This window comes from Equus przewalskii, chromosome 6 (genome assembly GCF_037783145.1).
Source record: "Equus przewalskii isolate Varuska chromosome 6, EquPr2, whole genome shotgun sequence".
In the NCBI taxonomy this organism is placed as follows: Eukaryota; Metazoa; Chordata; class Mammalia; order Perissodactyla; family Equidae; genus Equus; species Equus przewalskii.
In genome coordinates this window covers 65,606,861-65,621,984 of record NC_091836.1, presented here as the reverse complement: position 1 = coordinate 65,621,984, position 15,124 = coordinate 65,606,861, and the positions used below count along the sequence as shown (strand labels likewise).

The 15,124-nt window shown below is 48.1% G+C and overlaps 1 protein-coding gene across 37 annotated transcripts in view; it reads right to left on the bottom strand.

Moving 5' to 3' along the window:
- Positions 1 to 15,124, bottom strand: part of TENM4 (teneurin transmembrane protein 4) — a 2,704,309-nt gene that overhangs the window by 462,991 nt on the left and 2,226,194 nt on the right. For 16 of the 37 annotated variants that reach the window (XM_070625767.1, XM_070625743.1, XM_070625742.1 and 13 more), the window contains one exon: positions 1,097 to 1,193. The exons of the other annotated variants lie outside the window; for them this stretch is intronic. The gene's annotated coding sequence lies outside the window, so the exon portion shown is untranslated. The remainder of the gene's footprint in view (positions 1 to 1,096; positions 1,194 to 15,124) is intronic. 37 annotated transcript variants of the gene reach the window in all.

The following is a 15,124-nucleotide window of genomic DNA, read 5'->3' as shown; positions in this document are numbered from 1 at the left end:
TTCTTTCCTCTGAGGCAGCAACATTGTCCACATGGAAGTGAGTAGCATCTTAGAGACCATCTTGTCCTACCCTCCTTGTTTTCTCTGAGCTCAGAGAGATGAAGGGACTTTCCTGAGAGCACAGCAAGAGCAGAGCTGGGACTGGAACCCAAGTCTGGTCCTTAGGTTTCTCTTCCTCCAATTCTTAAGGGTCTCCTGGGACAAAGGATGCTGGTGGAGCTCTGCCTGTGTGCCAGCCTGGTGCCTCGTTTTTTTGTTTTTTGTTTTTTTTTTAAGATTTTGATTTTTTCCTTTTTCTCCCCAAGCCCCCCAGTACATAGTTGTATATTCTTCGTTGTGGGTCCTTCTAGTTGTGGCATGTGGGACGCTGCCTCAGCGTGGTGTGATGAGCAGTGCCATGTCTGCGCCCAGGATTCGAACCAACGAAACACTGGGCCGCCTGCAGCAGAGCACGTGAACTTAAGCACTTGGCCACTGGGTCAGCCCCCCTGGTGCCCCTTTTTAAGGAGACATTTACAGTATTGTAAAGAAGGTGATCAGGGCAGGAATTGCTCTAGAAACCAAATTATGAGGAGTTGTTGGAGGAACAAAGAATAGGAAAAGATACCAAGGAGGGACAGGATCTTTGCAACCATTTTTAGAATTGTCTAGTGAAGAAAGAGACTTGGCAAGACTTGAAGAGGAATGGATTTCAAATCTAAATTATGGAAGAACTCTATTAAAATCCTAAATGTGGGGAAATGCCAAGTTTCTTAGCAGTCCCCATAGGCCAAATATCTATATACCTCTATCTATCTATCTATCTATCTATCTATCTATCTATCTATCTATCTATCTATTGAATGGTGCATGCTTCTAGGACCTTTTCCTCTCTAAGGTTCTACAAGCTTTTGAAATGTACTAAAATCCTAAAGGGAAGGCAAGCAGTAATCTTGTACTCCCTGCTCATTGTTCTTAGGAAAAAAAAGCATTAAAAATAAGTGGAGATAAAGTCTACCTATTAACGCATATTTAAGAGGTAGAGAAAAAAAGCACCCATAACATTAACTTAAATCATGAATACTCTCTGAAGTGTAAAAAAAAAAAATCAACTCACTTTTCTTTAAATCTTCTTAAAAGGGTCTAAGAATAGTCCTTCAAATAATCCTTGAAGTATGCAATTTTAATTTGGACACATGGTAATTTCAGTCTACCTGTTGAAAAAGACAAGAGAGAAATCAGTCATTTTTGATGAGGGTGCTGTTCTGAAGAGTGGCAGAGAAGATGCAGGCAGCGAGGGGTGGGGTGGGGTGGGGTGGGGTGTGCAGGAGCAGCAGCAGGAGCAGCAGCAGCAGCTTTGGCCCCAGGCTGCAGACTGGTTTTTGAACACTCAGAGCGAAGGCAACTAAGGTTGTGATCACAGTGCCTGGTGCGTGGCAAGCGATCAATAAATAGTTAATGAATGAATGCGTGAAAGGATGGATGAATAAATGAGCGTGATTTATCATCAACTTTTGACGCAGGGAGTTACCCTGTGGGCTCATCTCTTTGACTCTTAGGGAGAAACAGAATTTCCAGGCACTGGGCACATTATGGAGAAGGGCACAGAGAAAGGTTCATGGTGTAATGGAGAGAGTGAGGGCTTGGAGCTGGCCATATCCGTGTTCAAATCCTGGCTCCACCTCTTAGAACTGCGTGACCCTGGCCTATCTTATTTACTTATTTTTACCATTGTTCTTAAATTGGATACTTAGCCCATTCGTTAATTTTCAGCTCTCCTTCTTTCCTAACACAGGCATTTAAGGTCATAAATTTCCCTTAAATGCTGTCTTGGCTATCTTCCACAACTTTGATATTTAATATTTCTATTATTCACTTATAATTATTATTATTTTTTTTTAATTTATTTTTTTTTTAAAGATTTTATTTTTTCCTTTTTCTCCCCAAAGCCCCCCCGGTACATAGTTGTGTATTCTTCGTTGTTCTTCGTTGTGGGTTCTTCTAGTTGTGGCATGTGGGACGCTGCCTCAGCGTGGTCTGATGAGCAGTGCCATGTCCGCGCCCAGGATTCGGGCTAACGAAACACTGGGCTGCCTGGAGCGAAGCGCGCGAACTTAACTACTCGGCCACGGGGCCAGCCCCTCACTTATAATTATTTTATAATTTCTATTATCATTTCCTTTTTGACCCATGAGTTGGTTAGAAGTGTTTTTGTAAATGTCTCTCAATACGTGTTTTTTTTAAACTCATCTTTCTGTTACTGATTTCTAGCTTAATTGCACTGTAATGGGAGAAGGTGGTCTGTAGGAACTGATTCCTTGAAATTTACTGAGATGTATTTTATGGCCTAGGATGTAGTCAATTGTTGTGAATGTTCCATGTGTGCTTGGAAAGAGCATGTATTCTCTCATTGTTGGGTGTAATCTTGGGCTAGTTCTTTTTTTTTAAACTCCTTGCAGCTCCAATTCCTTATCTGTAAAAGGGTATATGAGCAAAACACGTTAGTTCCCTCTCGCCGTTTAGAATTATGCTTACTGACATAGAGGCTGTGCAGATGAAAATAGAGAGAGTGCATGAGAAAGGGAGCCAGATGTGCTATTTCTTGCTTATAACAATTTTAATAATAATACCCTGCATTTATAAAGCATTTGAAAGTTTCCAAATGATGACCACATCTGCCATTTGGTTTCTTACTCTCAACAAACCCACGAGGTGGCACCCCGGCAGATGGAAGTGAGGACCCACATAGAGAAGGGACATGCAGTAGTTGGTGTGGTTACTCACTCAATTCTCCAAGCCAGAACCTCAGGATCCCTCCTTTAGTTTGTGCTCCCTCACTCCCCACACCTGCTTAGTTCAGTCTACTCGCCTACTCTCCAATCCATCCTTGTTATCAGCCTCAATGCCTACATCATTTCTTATCTGCTTTATTCCAACAGATTATTAAATTCCTACTGTTTTTCAAATACAACTACAAGAAGTAAATTCAGACAAGATCTTTTTGGCAGTCGTGATTCCCAAATGGGGCTGGGGTTATGTGTTGGGGGGTGGGTACCAGAAAATCAGAATCCTGAAGGGGAGAGTGATGTTTATATCTATCAAAGGGAGGTGTGGGTTTAGAAAGGTAGAGAAACACTGTGCTAGTTGAGTTCAAATAGTCTTCATCTAACAAAGCCCTTCCCACGACCTCGTCCCCACCCCACTCCAAGTTCTTTTTCTCCTTCTGAGAGAGAATTCCTGAAAGAGTCATCGAAACTACCACTCCCACGGCCCCCACAAATCACTGTGGTGTGGCTCCACCTCCAGAATGTTCTCTTTAAGATCACAATGATGTTGTCACTGCAAATTCCAGAGACTTCTCAACCTGCCATGGCTTCTCTGGGTCATCTGCCAGCAGGATCACTCCTCCCCTGGAGATGCCTCGGCACCTACACCACCAGTCTCTCTGGATTCTTCTCCCTTTTTCCTCCAAGGACTTTCTCTGTCTCTTATGCTGGTTCTTTTTTCTCTGCCTCATCCTTAAATGTGAAGGAGTAAAGAACTTCCTTTTCTCTCCCTCCTTAAATTCTGTGGTGTGAACTGGCATTTTCAGAACTTAATTAGAACTGTTTCAATAAAATAAGAACCAGAAACTACCACTTATTAAGTGCAGATTAAGTGCCAGTCACTGTGCTAAGCATTACTTTATTTCAGCTAATCTCCACAACAACCACCTGAGGCAGGCGTTATTAATAGTCCCGTTTGGCACATGAGAAAGGAGAGGCTAAGAAAAGAAATGTAATTTACCCGAGATCACTCAGCTACCATGTGGCAGAGCTGGGATTCAAACCACAATCTGTCTAATTCGAAGCTTGTGCTCTCAGCCACAACATTTACTCATCCCACCCTCCTACGCCCCGGCCTCTGTGACTCGCCACTCTCCCACAGTGTCATGCATTTCATGCTTCCATTTTGGTTCCCTCTGAATGGTAGACCTTTACTGCACTGTGTGCTGAGAAAATTCTAGTCATTGTTCAAGGCCCCCCTCCAATGTCCCTCTTCCTATAAAGCTACCCACAATACCAGCCAGTTTAACTGCTCCCACCTCCTTGCTGCAGCAGCTCGACATTGATACCAAACCGTCCATTCATCCATCTGACCACATAGCCATCTAGCCACCCAAGAATTACACAAATACAGCAGGAGATTGTTTATCCAGAAGTCTAGATACTAGAAACGTCCAAACAAAGGAATTGTTCCAAAGGGTTTTTTATGCTCACCCTTTGAAAAAAGATATCACACTTTTGGCAAAATTGAAGAAAATTTCCCGGAGGTCATGGTGTACAGGGAAGGAATTTGCTCTGCTAGGCATTTGTGAATGCTGACTGGCCAGGGACAGCCATCCCCACGATCTGGCCAGGGCAGGTTCCAAGTTTACCAGACCAGGTCTGTCTAATGTCCCTAAACCAATCCCCACATTTCTAAATTCCATCTGTGCACCAAGCCCGGCTCAAACGCCTCTCCAGCCCCGAAGTCTTCCTCATCCTCCTCCCCTAACAGGAACAAAGGGGCCTGGACCCCCACCACAATGTGTCTGTGATGTCTGACGGCACTCAGCATTTTTATCATCCGTGGCTCATGCTGTAGTTCAGAAAGCACCTCAACAGATTCACTTCACGCTTGACCTCCCCTTCGGGTCTCCTCGGGGCTGGGAGTTGCATGCACTTCACCTTCACGATGTTTTCAGAACCAAGCCCAGTGCCTGACACACACATAGATGTTCATGAGGACTGACTGACAGAGACTGGATGACGCTGGCCTTGAGTGGGGGAGGCCATCCCCAAATGACTCAAATGCAAGCACCTAGCAGTGTATCATGCACATTTATTCTTAGTGCCATCAAGTCAATCCTGACACCCAGTGATCCTATTCATACAGTTTTCATGGCCAATCTTTTCAGAAGTGGGTGGCCAGGTCCTTCTTATTACGCACATAACAGGGGCTAAATAAATATAAAATCCTTCTACCTTTATCCACCTCTCCAAAATATAAAGATCAGAAAAGGGGGCCCATGAGTCCACTGAGCTCAAGTTTTCTGAAGACCTGTGTTCCATGGTTCACAAACACATTGGGGTGGTGCTTTTTGACATTCTCCAGGATGAGCTAGGCAGGGAGAGACCATGTTTGGACACAGTCTAGTTTCCACAGTCCAGGATAGGCAGGGCTTCCAGATCAGCCACTCCAGCCATCTGCTTTCACAGAGGAGAGCCGGAGAGGTTACGCGGCTCCATTCAAGTCACAGGGCGAGAAGGCCGGTGCAGATGCATTTTTCTGTCCCCTCCTAGACTTGCAAATGAAGCCTCTAGGAAACTGAATGCTCTCTGAACAGCTAAAAATAAGCTCCCAGAAACTTCATCTAGATATATCACGGCTGCAATCTACAGCGTCTAGAACTTCAGCACGGTATAATTAGCAAATGGATTACAATCATTTATTTTTGGTTTAAAAGCTTGAACGAACACGACCTTCCAGTGGAATGGGAAAAGAAGAGGCTGGGAGCCAGCCACATTCCTCTGGCCTCTTGCAATGCCACAATTTTAATGCTGGCTGGCATCCGTCTCCTGATGTCTGGTGGATGTGCCACGGAGAAAGGACTGCAGCTCTGAGCTCTGGGCTTCCTGGGAAGTATGACTTCTGGAATGTAATCCCCGGAAAGGGTCCATACTCATCCTTCCAGGGACCAGGAAGATGCCCCAAATCACCCTTCCAATGAGCAGGAAAACCCGAAGGCAGGGAAAAGTTTGTTGTCATGTCTCGGAGCGGGCAGTATCGAAGGATGGGATGGAGAGAGACACTGTCATGCAGCTAAAGGAAGACTGGACTGGAGTCACCGGGGACCTCTGTTTGGATTTTGTTCTGTGTGTGCCATGAATCACAACCACGTCAAGTCCCCTTTATAAAATCTTGATAAATAAAGAACTACCTCACAAGATTATTATGGGGCTTAAGTGAGAAAAATGTAGGAAAAGTGTTTTGTAAGTGAATGCTAGTGATTCTTCTTGAGTGAACAAATTTCCAAAGCAGCTCTTCCTGATGAGGAATTTTTCTGACGGAAGCACGATAGAATATGGTAGTAGGAAGCCGGGGGTGGGGCGGCTGAAGGAAAACTGTCTTCCTGAGTTTCCTTCTACAGAGACCAGGCAGAGGCAAGCCCAATCCTTTTTTGCAAGATCTCCTGGCAGAACTTTCTCAGAACTAAGGAAACAAGGATATGGCCTTGGGCAAGGAACATGAATAACTTGCCTCTTCTCTCATGCATGCACCGAAACCAGCCAAACATCCCCCAGAACATCCACTGACGTAGGAGGTGGAGATGACGCCAGGCCACGTGCAAAACCAAAGCGATGCTTCCTCCAGCTGAAGGCAAGGGGAATGGGCATCTCCTGAGCATCCACCACGTGCCAGGCGCAGTGCTGGACCCTTTCACTTCAGAGACACTCTCCAAACTCCACGAGGTTAATACTCCCCTTCGTGTTGTCGCATCCTGCCATTGCTCACACTGTACAGAAGCCTCCTCTCTCCTCTCTGCTCTCCAATGGGTCCCTGAGCAGGAAGACCTGCACCCTCAGCCTCACTCTTTAAATTCTTAGGGATCATTTTGGAGGAACTTCAATATTCTGGTTTGTCAGTTTGGAAAAAGAACCCCAAACTTGCCTGCCTCACCATATTGCTTTCAGACAAAAAAGCGTGGGTGTGAAAAATTTGGGAAACTGCCAAACACTGAAGGACATGTCACTCTTGTTCAAAGCCCTGCAAGAGCTTCCTACTGCCCTTCACTAAATATTAAATTTCTACTTTGTTCCCAGCCCCCCTCACCGACCGTATCTCCCTGTCTGTTCCCCTTGTTCCTTGAGGTCCAGGCAAACCAGTCTTCAGGCCATCATACTCAGGGAGCAAATGCTGTTTCCTCTTCTGGGAGTCACCGTCCCCCTTTGGGTCTCAGTGTGGACTTAGAGTCACTTCCTGGGGAAAGCTTCTGCAGCCCCACAGGCCAGCGCAACCTCTTCTACTACATGCCCTTCAGGGCACTTGGAATTAAGTACTTATTTGTTTTTTTTTTTTTTTGTGAGGACGATTGTTCCTGAGCTAACATCTGTGCCAATCTTCCCCTACTTTATATGTGGGACACCACCACAGCACGGCTTGATGAGTGGTGTGTAGGTTCACACCTGGGATCTGAACAAATGAACCCTGGGCCCCCAAAGCGGAGTGTGCAAACTTAACCACTACACCAATGGGCTGGCCCCAATTATGTACTTATTTGAAAGATTATTTCATTAATGTCTGTCTTCCCAACTAGATTCAGGCAGGGCCCACTTCTGATCACCTGGATGACCTCAGGGGATGTTTCAGGGGGCCAAGCACACAGGGTTACTCAGTTCATCTGTGTCTGTTTTGTTCACTGATGCAGCCCCAGCATCCAGAGCAATGCATGGCACACAGTAGGTGCTCAGTAAATGCTTGTGGATGAATGCACATGTAGAAGTTTATTAGAGGGGATGTATAGCAGGGGTTAAAATGGACTCTGGAGCCAGAATACCCAGCCTGGGCCTGGCCACCCCACTCAGAGCTGTGTTACTCTAGGCAAGTGACTTCACTTCTCTGCCTCAGCTTCCTCATCTGTTTAAAAAGGGATCATAATTTTGCCTACCTGCTAGAGTTGTTGCAAGGATGAAATAACTGAATCTATTTAAAGCTCTGGGAACACGGCCAGGCAGGTGGTGGGTACTGTGTAAGTGTCGCTCTTCTTCTTAAGATCACTCCTCATTCTCCTCCTGGCCCAGTTCACACCCTTCCTCTGTTTCTGAAGCTGGCCTGGCATGGTCCTCCTCCTGTGGTCTCCTGACTCTCCCTGACTTTTCCCTGCACTGGAGGCCTTTCCACGCATCATTTGCTACTGTGGCTGAACCGTCTTCCAAGAGAGTGACTTGTTGCCCCTGAGAGACCACAGCGGCCCAGAGGAAGGCCTACAGAGGCAAATGGAGGGGCCTCAGAAAAGGAAGGGGGCCGGAGGAGCTGGGTAAACGGAGGAGGCACACAGTGGGGGCTCCTTGCAAAGCCTGCCTGAAACCCACTTAGAGCTTCTGCCTCAAAACCTGCATCTGGGGGCAAAGCTTCCAGCCTTGAGTACCTGCGTCATGGGCTAAAAGACACTTTTTTTTTTTTGGTGTGAAATAAATGGTTAGCCATTAAGATGTAAAATGTAGCTGTCACAGTCCATAGAACAACAGACAGGTTAATACGGTGCTTAAGAATGCTATTTCCTCATATTAACCCCAGAGCAACGGCAACCTATCCAGAGAGATTCCGAAGCGCTCCGGAAACCTGCCGTTTTTTCCTTTAATAATATTTGATGTTGAAATAATAGTTGATGTTTGTTTCCAAGTAGAGTTCGCTAGCTGCTTCCCTCCCTCTCTTCTCCCCGCCCCCCACCCCCGCTCCCTCCTCCTCTAAGAATATCCTGGCCTTGGTTTTCTCCCTGAAATCTGGGCTATGAGCATGCAGATGTGCATCTGGGGCACATCTGGATTTCTGAACTGGCCTCCTGAGCGGGTTCCCTGACTTCCATTACTCCTTTCCACCTGCCACCTCCCCGCACCTCCCCACCAACCCATCCTACCTCCATGTTGCCCACCAGGGGACTAATTTAACTTCAAAAATGTTTCAATTTTAAAAATGGTTTCAAGTTTTTCCCTACAAGAGGTGAGCTTCAGTTCCATGAAAAGTGTAAACAGCTGTGACTCGCCTCCTCGGCAGGAACAGGGCTGGCTCCTCGCACTCACCTGCCCAGAAGAAAGGCCAGTGGGTTCAATGCACAGGCTCCAGAGGGCCGGGGCCTGGGCTGGAGCTCCGGCTGGCTCTGTCTGCTCCACTGGCAGCGTGGGGAAGTGACTTTAGAGCTGCCCCCAATGCCGGGCCATTTTGCTGGAAGCCAGCAGCACAGCAGCACAGTTCACCCAGTCCTGTGTGTGCTCGTCAGCGTGGACAACTTAGTCCTGGGCTCCCCTCTGGCTAGTGTTTGTGTTGTGGGTAATACACACCCCATCGGGAGTCCTGGAGGGGAAAGAGATGGAGGGTGCGCTTCCGGCCTCGTCAGAAATTACCAGCAGATCCTGCCACGGGCAAGGCTCTCTCAGGCCTCAAGCATTTGTACCTGCTGTTTCCTTTGTCCCGGTCACCTCCTCTTCCCTTGAGGAATTCCTTCTCGTCCTTGAAGACTCAGCAGAAGGTCCCATCCTCCCCAAAGCCCCCTCACCCTCTGACTAGATCAGTGGACCAACTTCTGAGCTTGCATAGCCCCCGCGCTTCCCTGCTGGCATGATTCTCACTCAGTGAACATCTCCGTGAAGGTGACCAGGGCAAGGTGGTCTGGGCACAATGAAAGAATCCAACGTGAGTCAATCTATGCATCAATTCTCTTCCTTGATCCAGAAAGAATTTAAGGCAGCACAAAAATGAAAATATCTCCTGGCAAGCTTAGAGTCTGGTGGAATGGCAGTCACATAAGCATTTTAAAAAATAGTATTGGGGCTGGCCTGGTGGCACAGCGGTTAAGTTCGCATGTTACACTTCTCAGCGGCCCGGGGTTTGCTGGTTCGGATCCCGGGTGCGGACATGGTACTGCTTGGCACGCCATGCTGTGGTAGGCGTCCCACATATCAAGTAGAGGAAGATGGGCACCATGTTAGCTCAAGGCCAGGCTTCCTCAGCAAAAAGGGGAGGAGTGGCATTAGTTAGCTCAGGGCTAATCTTCCTCAAAAAAAAAAAATTAAAAAAAATTAAGAATTAAAAATAGTATATAATAAGGGCTGAGATAATGTGATCTTGTTGAGGACCTGGGTGAGGCTGGGGCGAGTCTTCTCTCCGATCCTCCCCAGGACCTAGCATAGAACCCAACACGTGGGGACGCTCAGTGAGTGTTTGTGGAGTGAATGAGGTGGGTTGGGAGGGAGGACCTGAAGGGACTTAGAGGTGACTGGTTTCAATGAGGGAAGCCGAGGTCAGGGAGGAGAGACCATGTGAAAGGCCTCCGGTTAGTGGCAGAGCAAGAAACAGAACTCGAGACTCTGGGACTTCAGTTGGTAATTCTAAATCCCACTGGCATGACAAGGGCAGAAGGACAAGCCACTTCTCCTCTCTGGGCCTTGGTGTTCTCACCTACAAAACGAGAAGCTTGGAGCAGACCACTGTTGAAGGCTGTTCCAGCCTATAAATCCCAGGATTGACAACCAAGGACTGACTGAGGAGTGACCAGGCCACTGTTGACACGATGCAGCCTTATCTGTTTTGTTCTGACACAAATTCAGGGACCCAATAACAGACAGCAGCCCTTCATTCATTTATTCAAAATATATGCACTAAGTGTTAACTGTGTTCCCAGTGCTGATCTGGCTGTGGCAACAGGGCACCCATAGACCCAGCACTTTCCCCAGGACCTGCTCCCCTTGTACAGGTCTCTCAAACCCTGTGCTGCCCCCAACGATCGGCTCTGCAACTTGGAGTAAACCTCTCGCCTCTTTGTACTCTGCATTTTCCTTCTTCCTTTCTCTTCCCTTGTTTTTGCTCCTTCTTTCATACTTTTCTTCACTTATTCATGCATTCAACAAATGCTCACTGAGTACCTACTGTGTGCCTGGAACTGGGCTCTACCTGCTGCGGCCACAGTGGTGAAGAAGACCCAGGACCTGCCTTCTGGAACACAGTGGGATCCACTTCCTGGCAGTTTTTAGAGCTGTGGATTTCATCAACACTCACTGTCGTTCCATCTCTCCATGATTCCCTTCATGGTGTGTGTTTGCCTGGACTGTCTCACACTTCTAACCCCCTTCCAAGGTCTAGTCCACAAGCCACTACCTGTGACACCTTCCCTGACCTGTCCCCCTTTCGGGTCCCACAGCCCCCTGCTTTCCACCATAATTTGGTGATATTGCATTGGTGAGTTTGTCTGTTGGCCCTGCTGCTCTGAACTCCATGAGACCCCGGACAGTGTATTTTCCTCACTGTATCTGTAGCAGTGTGCACTGAGCAAGGGCTCCAGAAAGCTTGGCCGAAATGAACTGTGATCAAAATTTCCTGACCCACAAATTCTAACTAGTCCAGGCTCACGGGAAAAGGCAGGATGGTACTTGTCCCACCACTTGTCCTAGCTGCAAACCCAACAGTATCTTTCTCTGCAGCTTCCTCTGCTCTCAGGGGTTGTTCTCACTCACACAGTATCCAGGGACCCTGGACCCTGCTCCCTGCATCCTGGGCAGTGTTTACCTGTATCCTTGGGCACCCTGTCTAATTCCTTCTCAGGACTTTCTGCGAGTTTGCTGGGAAACGTGTATAATCCAAAGTAAGAAAATTTATCTTTGAAACATTTCCAGAAATAAAAAATACCTATAGAACCGTAAGCTTTTCTAGCCACACCAGACAATTTTGTAAGGTTCTTTAAGGAAGAGAGGAACATGTTCCCTACGAAGTATAGTCATGTCAGCCAAAGCACATGAGGCTGTAGAGACGGCTTGGTATGAGACAGCCAGGGTTTGAGCCTTGGCTCTACGAGCTAGCACGGCTGACCCTGACCTTGAGCCTCCAGCTAGATCAGGCTCCAGTCCCGCCCCACAATTCCCGTCTTGCTGCCAACCCTATCTGCCCAGCGGAGACGAGTAATTCAACTGCTGGCTCGCTCCCGCATTGACCCAATCATTGACAATTATTCCCTCATTCATTCATATCACCTCCTGAAATTCTCACTTATTCATTTACTCAAAATCACACACTTTTTGACTCATGCACTTAACTTCTTCACTTATTTACTCATTCACTTATTCATGTATTTATTTCTTCACTTACTCATCATTAACTCACTCATTCATTCACCTTTTTCACTCATTCCTTCCTTCATTCACTCATGTAACCAGTTGCTCACCCCCTTCTGCACGCACTCACTCACCGCATCCATCACTCACCTACACTTGCTCCTCCCTATTCCCCAGCACAGCATCCTACAAGGAAGCAGCGCCTCCATCGCGGCTGGCTCCATTAGTCCTCACTCCCAGAACATTCTCTTCCATTTTAACATCCAGCTTGCTGAACAGTGCAGGCATGTGTCCTGGTGTGCAGAGGATATGCCTTCCACTCAGGAACAGATGTTCTTGTAATTACTGTTTTGACTTTCACCCTCCAATGCCAGAAAAGTCTTTCCATAAACTCCTCCAGCATGCAGGAGGGCAGACACTCCGCATGGGCAGGGCGTGTGGTGCATGGGGGTTCCGATTCCAGGACATGGGGGATTCCTGGTGGTCTGAGCTGCATGGAACTTGGAGAGCCCCGCCTACTCCAGAGCTTTGCAACCTGAGGTCCAGGGAGGAGCTGGAGAGGGGGCAGGTCCAGAAAGCCACAGAATTTGTGAGCCAGGTTTAGGAGTGTGAAAAGGAGTGGACCATCTCAGGATTATGGAGCTGTGATCGGTTTGGGTTTAGATTACTGCAATGACAGGTGACAGGGTTAATAGAACATGTAGAGGTTTATTGACATGGGGCCAGGGAGAAGTCGTTAGCAATGTCATGGCAGAAGATCAAAATCATAATTTACTGACCATCTACCATGGGCCGGGAACTTCCCATACTTTATGCCAGCTGTCCCTCAATGATCAATCTCCCTGTCTTTCTTTGAGAAATAGAATCCCTTGAGTTTCAGCTGGTCACATGACCTCTCAGCCAAAGACCGGATTTCCCAGGATCCCTTGCAGTGAGGTGAGTCCAGCTAAGTTCTGGCCATCGGGTGTGAGCAGAGGTGGTATACGAAGCTTCTTGGCTGTGCCCTCAGGAGGAAGTTGGGTGCCCTCCACCCCCTCTTTCGCCACCTGCTAACTAAAGCGTGGCCCTCTTTAGGGAGCCCTCTCTGCCTTTGGGGTTGAGGGCATAGCCCAGGTTGCAGCAGAGCAAGACAGAAGATGGCTCGGTCCCTGCAGAACCTTGTGAAGCGGAACTTCTCTGTCCCCTCAGCTGCGATTTTACGTGCAAGAGAAACCAGCATCTGTTAGGCTTTGGCCACTGTTGTTTCAATCTCTGTTAAAGCAGCCAGCACCAGAGGAATCCTCTGCGTCGTTTCCTTATGGAGAAACTTCCCTTAGAGGAACTCTCTTGGCTTCTCTTGCTCTCTCACTTGATCTTCTCTGTCGTAGGTGAATAGCGTCCCCTCAAAATTCATGTCGGCTGGGAACCTCAGGATGTGACTTTATTTGGACTTGGGTCTTGGCAGATGTGATTACGTTGAAGACCTAGACGAGGTCATAAGGGATCAGCGTGGACCCTAATCCAATGAGGGCATCTTGTGACAGATGGAAAAGGACACAATGAGAGACAAATGAGAACACCATGTGACCTACGATGGAGGCAGAGATAGGAGTGACGGCAGGTACAAGCCAAGGAACACCAAGGAAGCTAGGCGAGAGGCACAGAGCGGATTCTCCCTCAGGGCCTCCAGAGGGAACCAATCCCGCTGACACCTTGATTGCAGACATTTAGTCTCTAGAACTGAGAGAGCATAAATTTCTGTTGTTGTAAGTCACCAAGTTTGTAGCAATGTGTTTCAACAGACCTCGGAAAGTAACACGTGCTCTGAGAAGAGTGACAGCTGTTGGATGAGTGGGTTTGGAAGACAGAACAGGACCCACCTCACCCTGAACGCTGCCCCCGACTCCGGACTCCCCAAATGGCCTACAGAAAGCAAACCTCTCTTCTCCTGGGTGGAATGGATAAGGCTGTCTAACTTTAGGGTGAAGTTTTAGCAAGCCCCTCTGGCTACGAATCAAAGCCTCATTGTGTGCCTTCCACCGTAACTGGTACCCTGTCATGGTCAAGATCACAGCCTCTGAAGCCAGGCCACCCAGCATTAAATCCTGGTCTGCCATTTACTAGTTGTGTGATTTGGGGCAAATCAATTAAACTTTCAGTACCTTGGTGTCTTCATGTGTAAAATGGGGATATAATAGTACCTACCTGATAGAATTGTCGTGAGGATTAAATAGGTTATATTGTAAAGTGCTCAGAACAGAGGTTGACAGATGCTAAGTACTAAGTGTTAGCGCTTAACGAGCAGTGCTAATGCTATGCCAGGATTTGCTATTGTTATTATCTGTCTGACTTCTCTATGTCTCAATTAATTTCAGGTTTAGGCCAGGAACGTAGGTGATATTTTCTGGCTCCTGTGGAATCCCAACATTTATTACATTTAATCTTCATTAGCAGGTGAGGAAACCGTTTCAGAGAGATGAAGTGGCAAGCCCGTAGTGGCCCCTTGAGTCCTTCTCCTCTACCCCCACCCAGCTGCGCAGTCACCCATTGGGTCTGGCTGGTGGGCTTCCAGGCTCCTGGCTCCAAGGTCGTGGGCCCGCGCCCCGCAGGAACTCCTGTGCCAGCAGTTCTAGGTGGGCGCTCAGTGCATGGGGCCATGCAGCCTGGTCAAGAACCCACGGGCCTGTGTGAGGATCACGAAGTCCGTGTCCACACGAGACCAGTTGACTCTTCAGCTCCGATGGGGCCATTTCTGCAGTCCGGGCTGTGCTCCAGGGAAAGCACGTTGCATTGGGAGGCACACATGGGACCCCTCTGCCGGGGGCTTGTTGCTCACGGCTGGGTGAAAGCAGCATGTTTAGTCTCCAGCCAGCTTCCCACACGCCCACGCCCCCGTCCCTGGGCAGTGGAATTCCCCGGGGCCCAGCTGCACAGACAGCCTGGGGGGGAGCGGGGGAGGGAGACGGGAAGGGATATTTGCTGGGCCCTTCCTGCCCGCCAGGCACCATGCCAGGGGCTTCACATTTGCGGTTCCATTTAATCCTCACAACAATCCTATGCTCTAAACCCATTTTAACGGATGTAGAAACTGAGGCTCAAAGAGCTGAAGTCACTTGTCCAAGCCACATAGCTAGGAAATGTCAGAGGCCTCCAGGTTTGTGACTTTTTCTTTGATACCACAGGAGAATCAGAGATACCTTCTTCACTCTGAATAGGGAGGGTCTTTCGGGGCCCGACCGGACCCAGAGGGCATGGAAGCCTGGAGAAGGTTCTACTGGCTCCCGCTCCTCGCACACTGCAGCCATGAATCAGCAGCAGCAGCA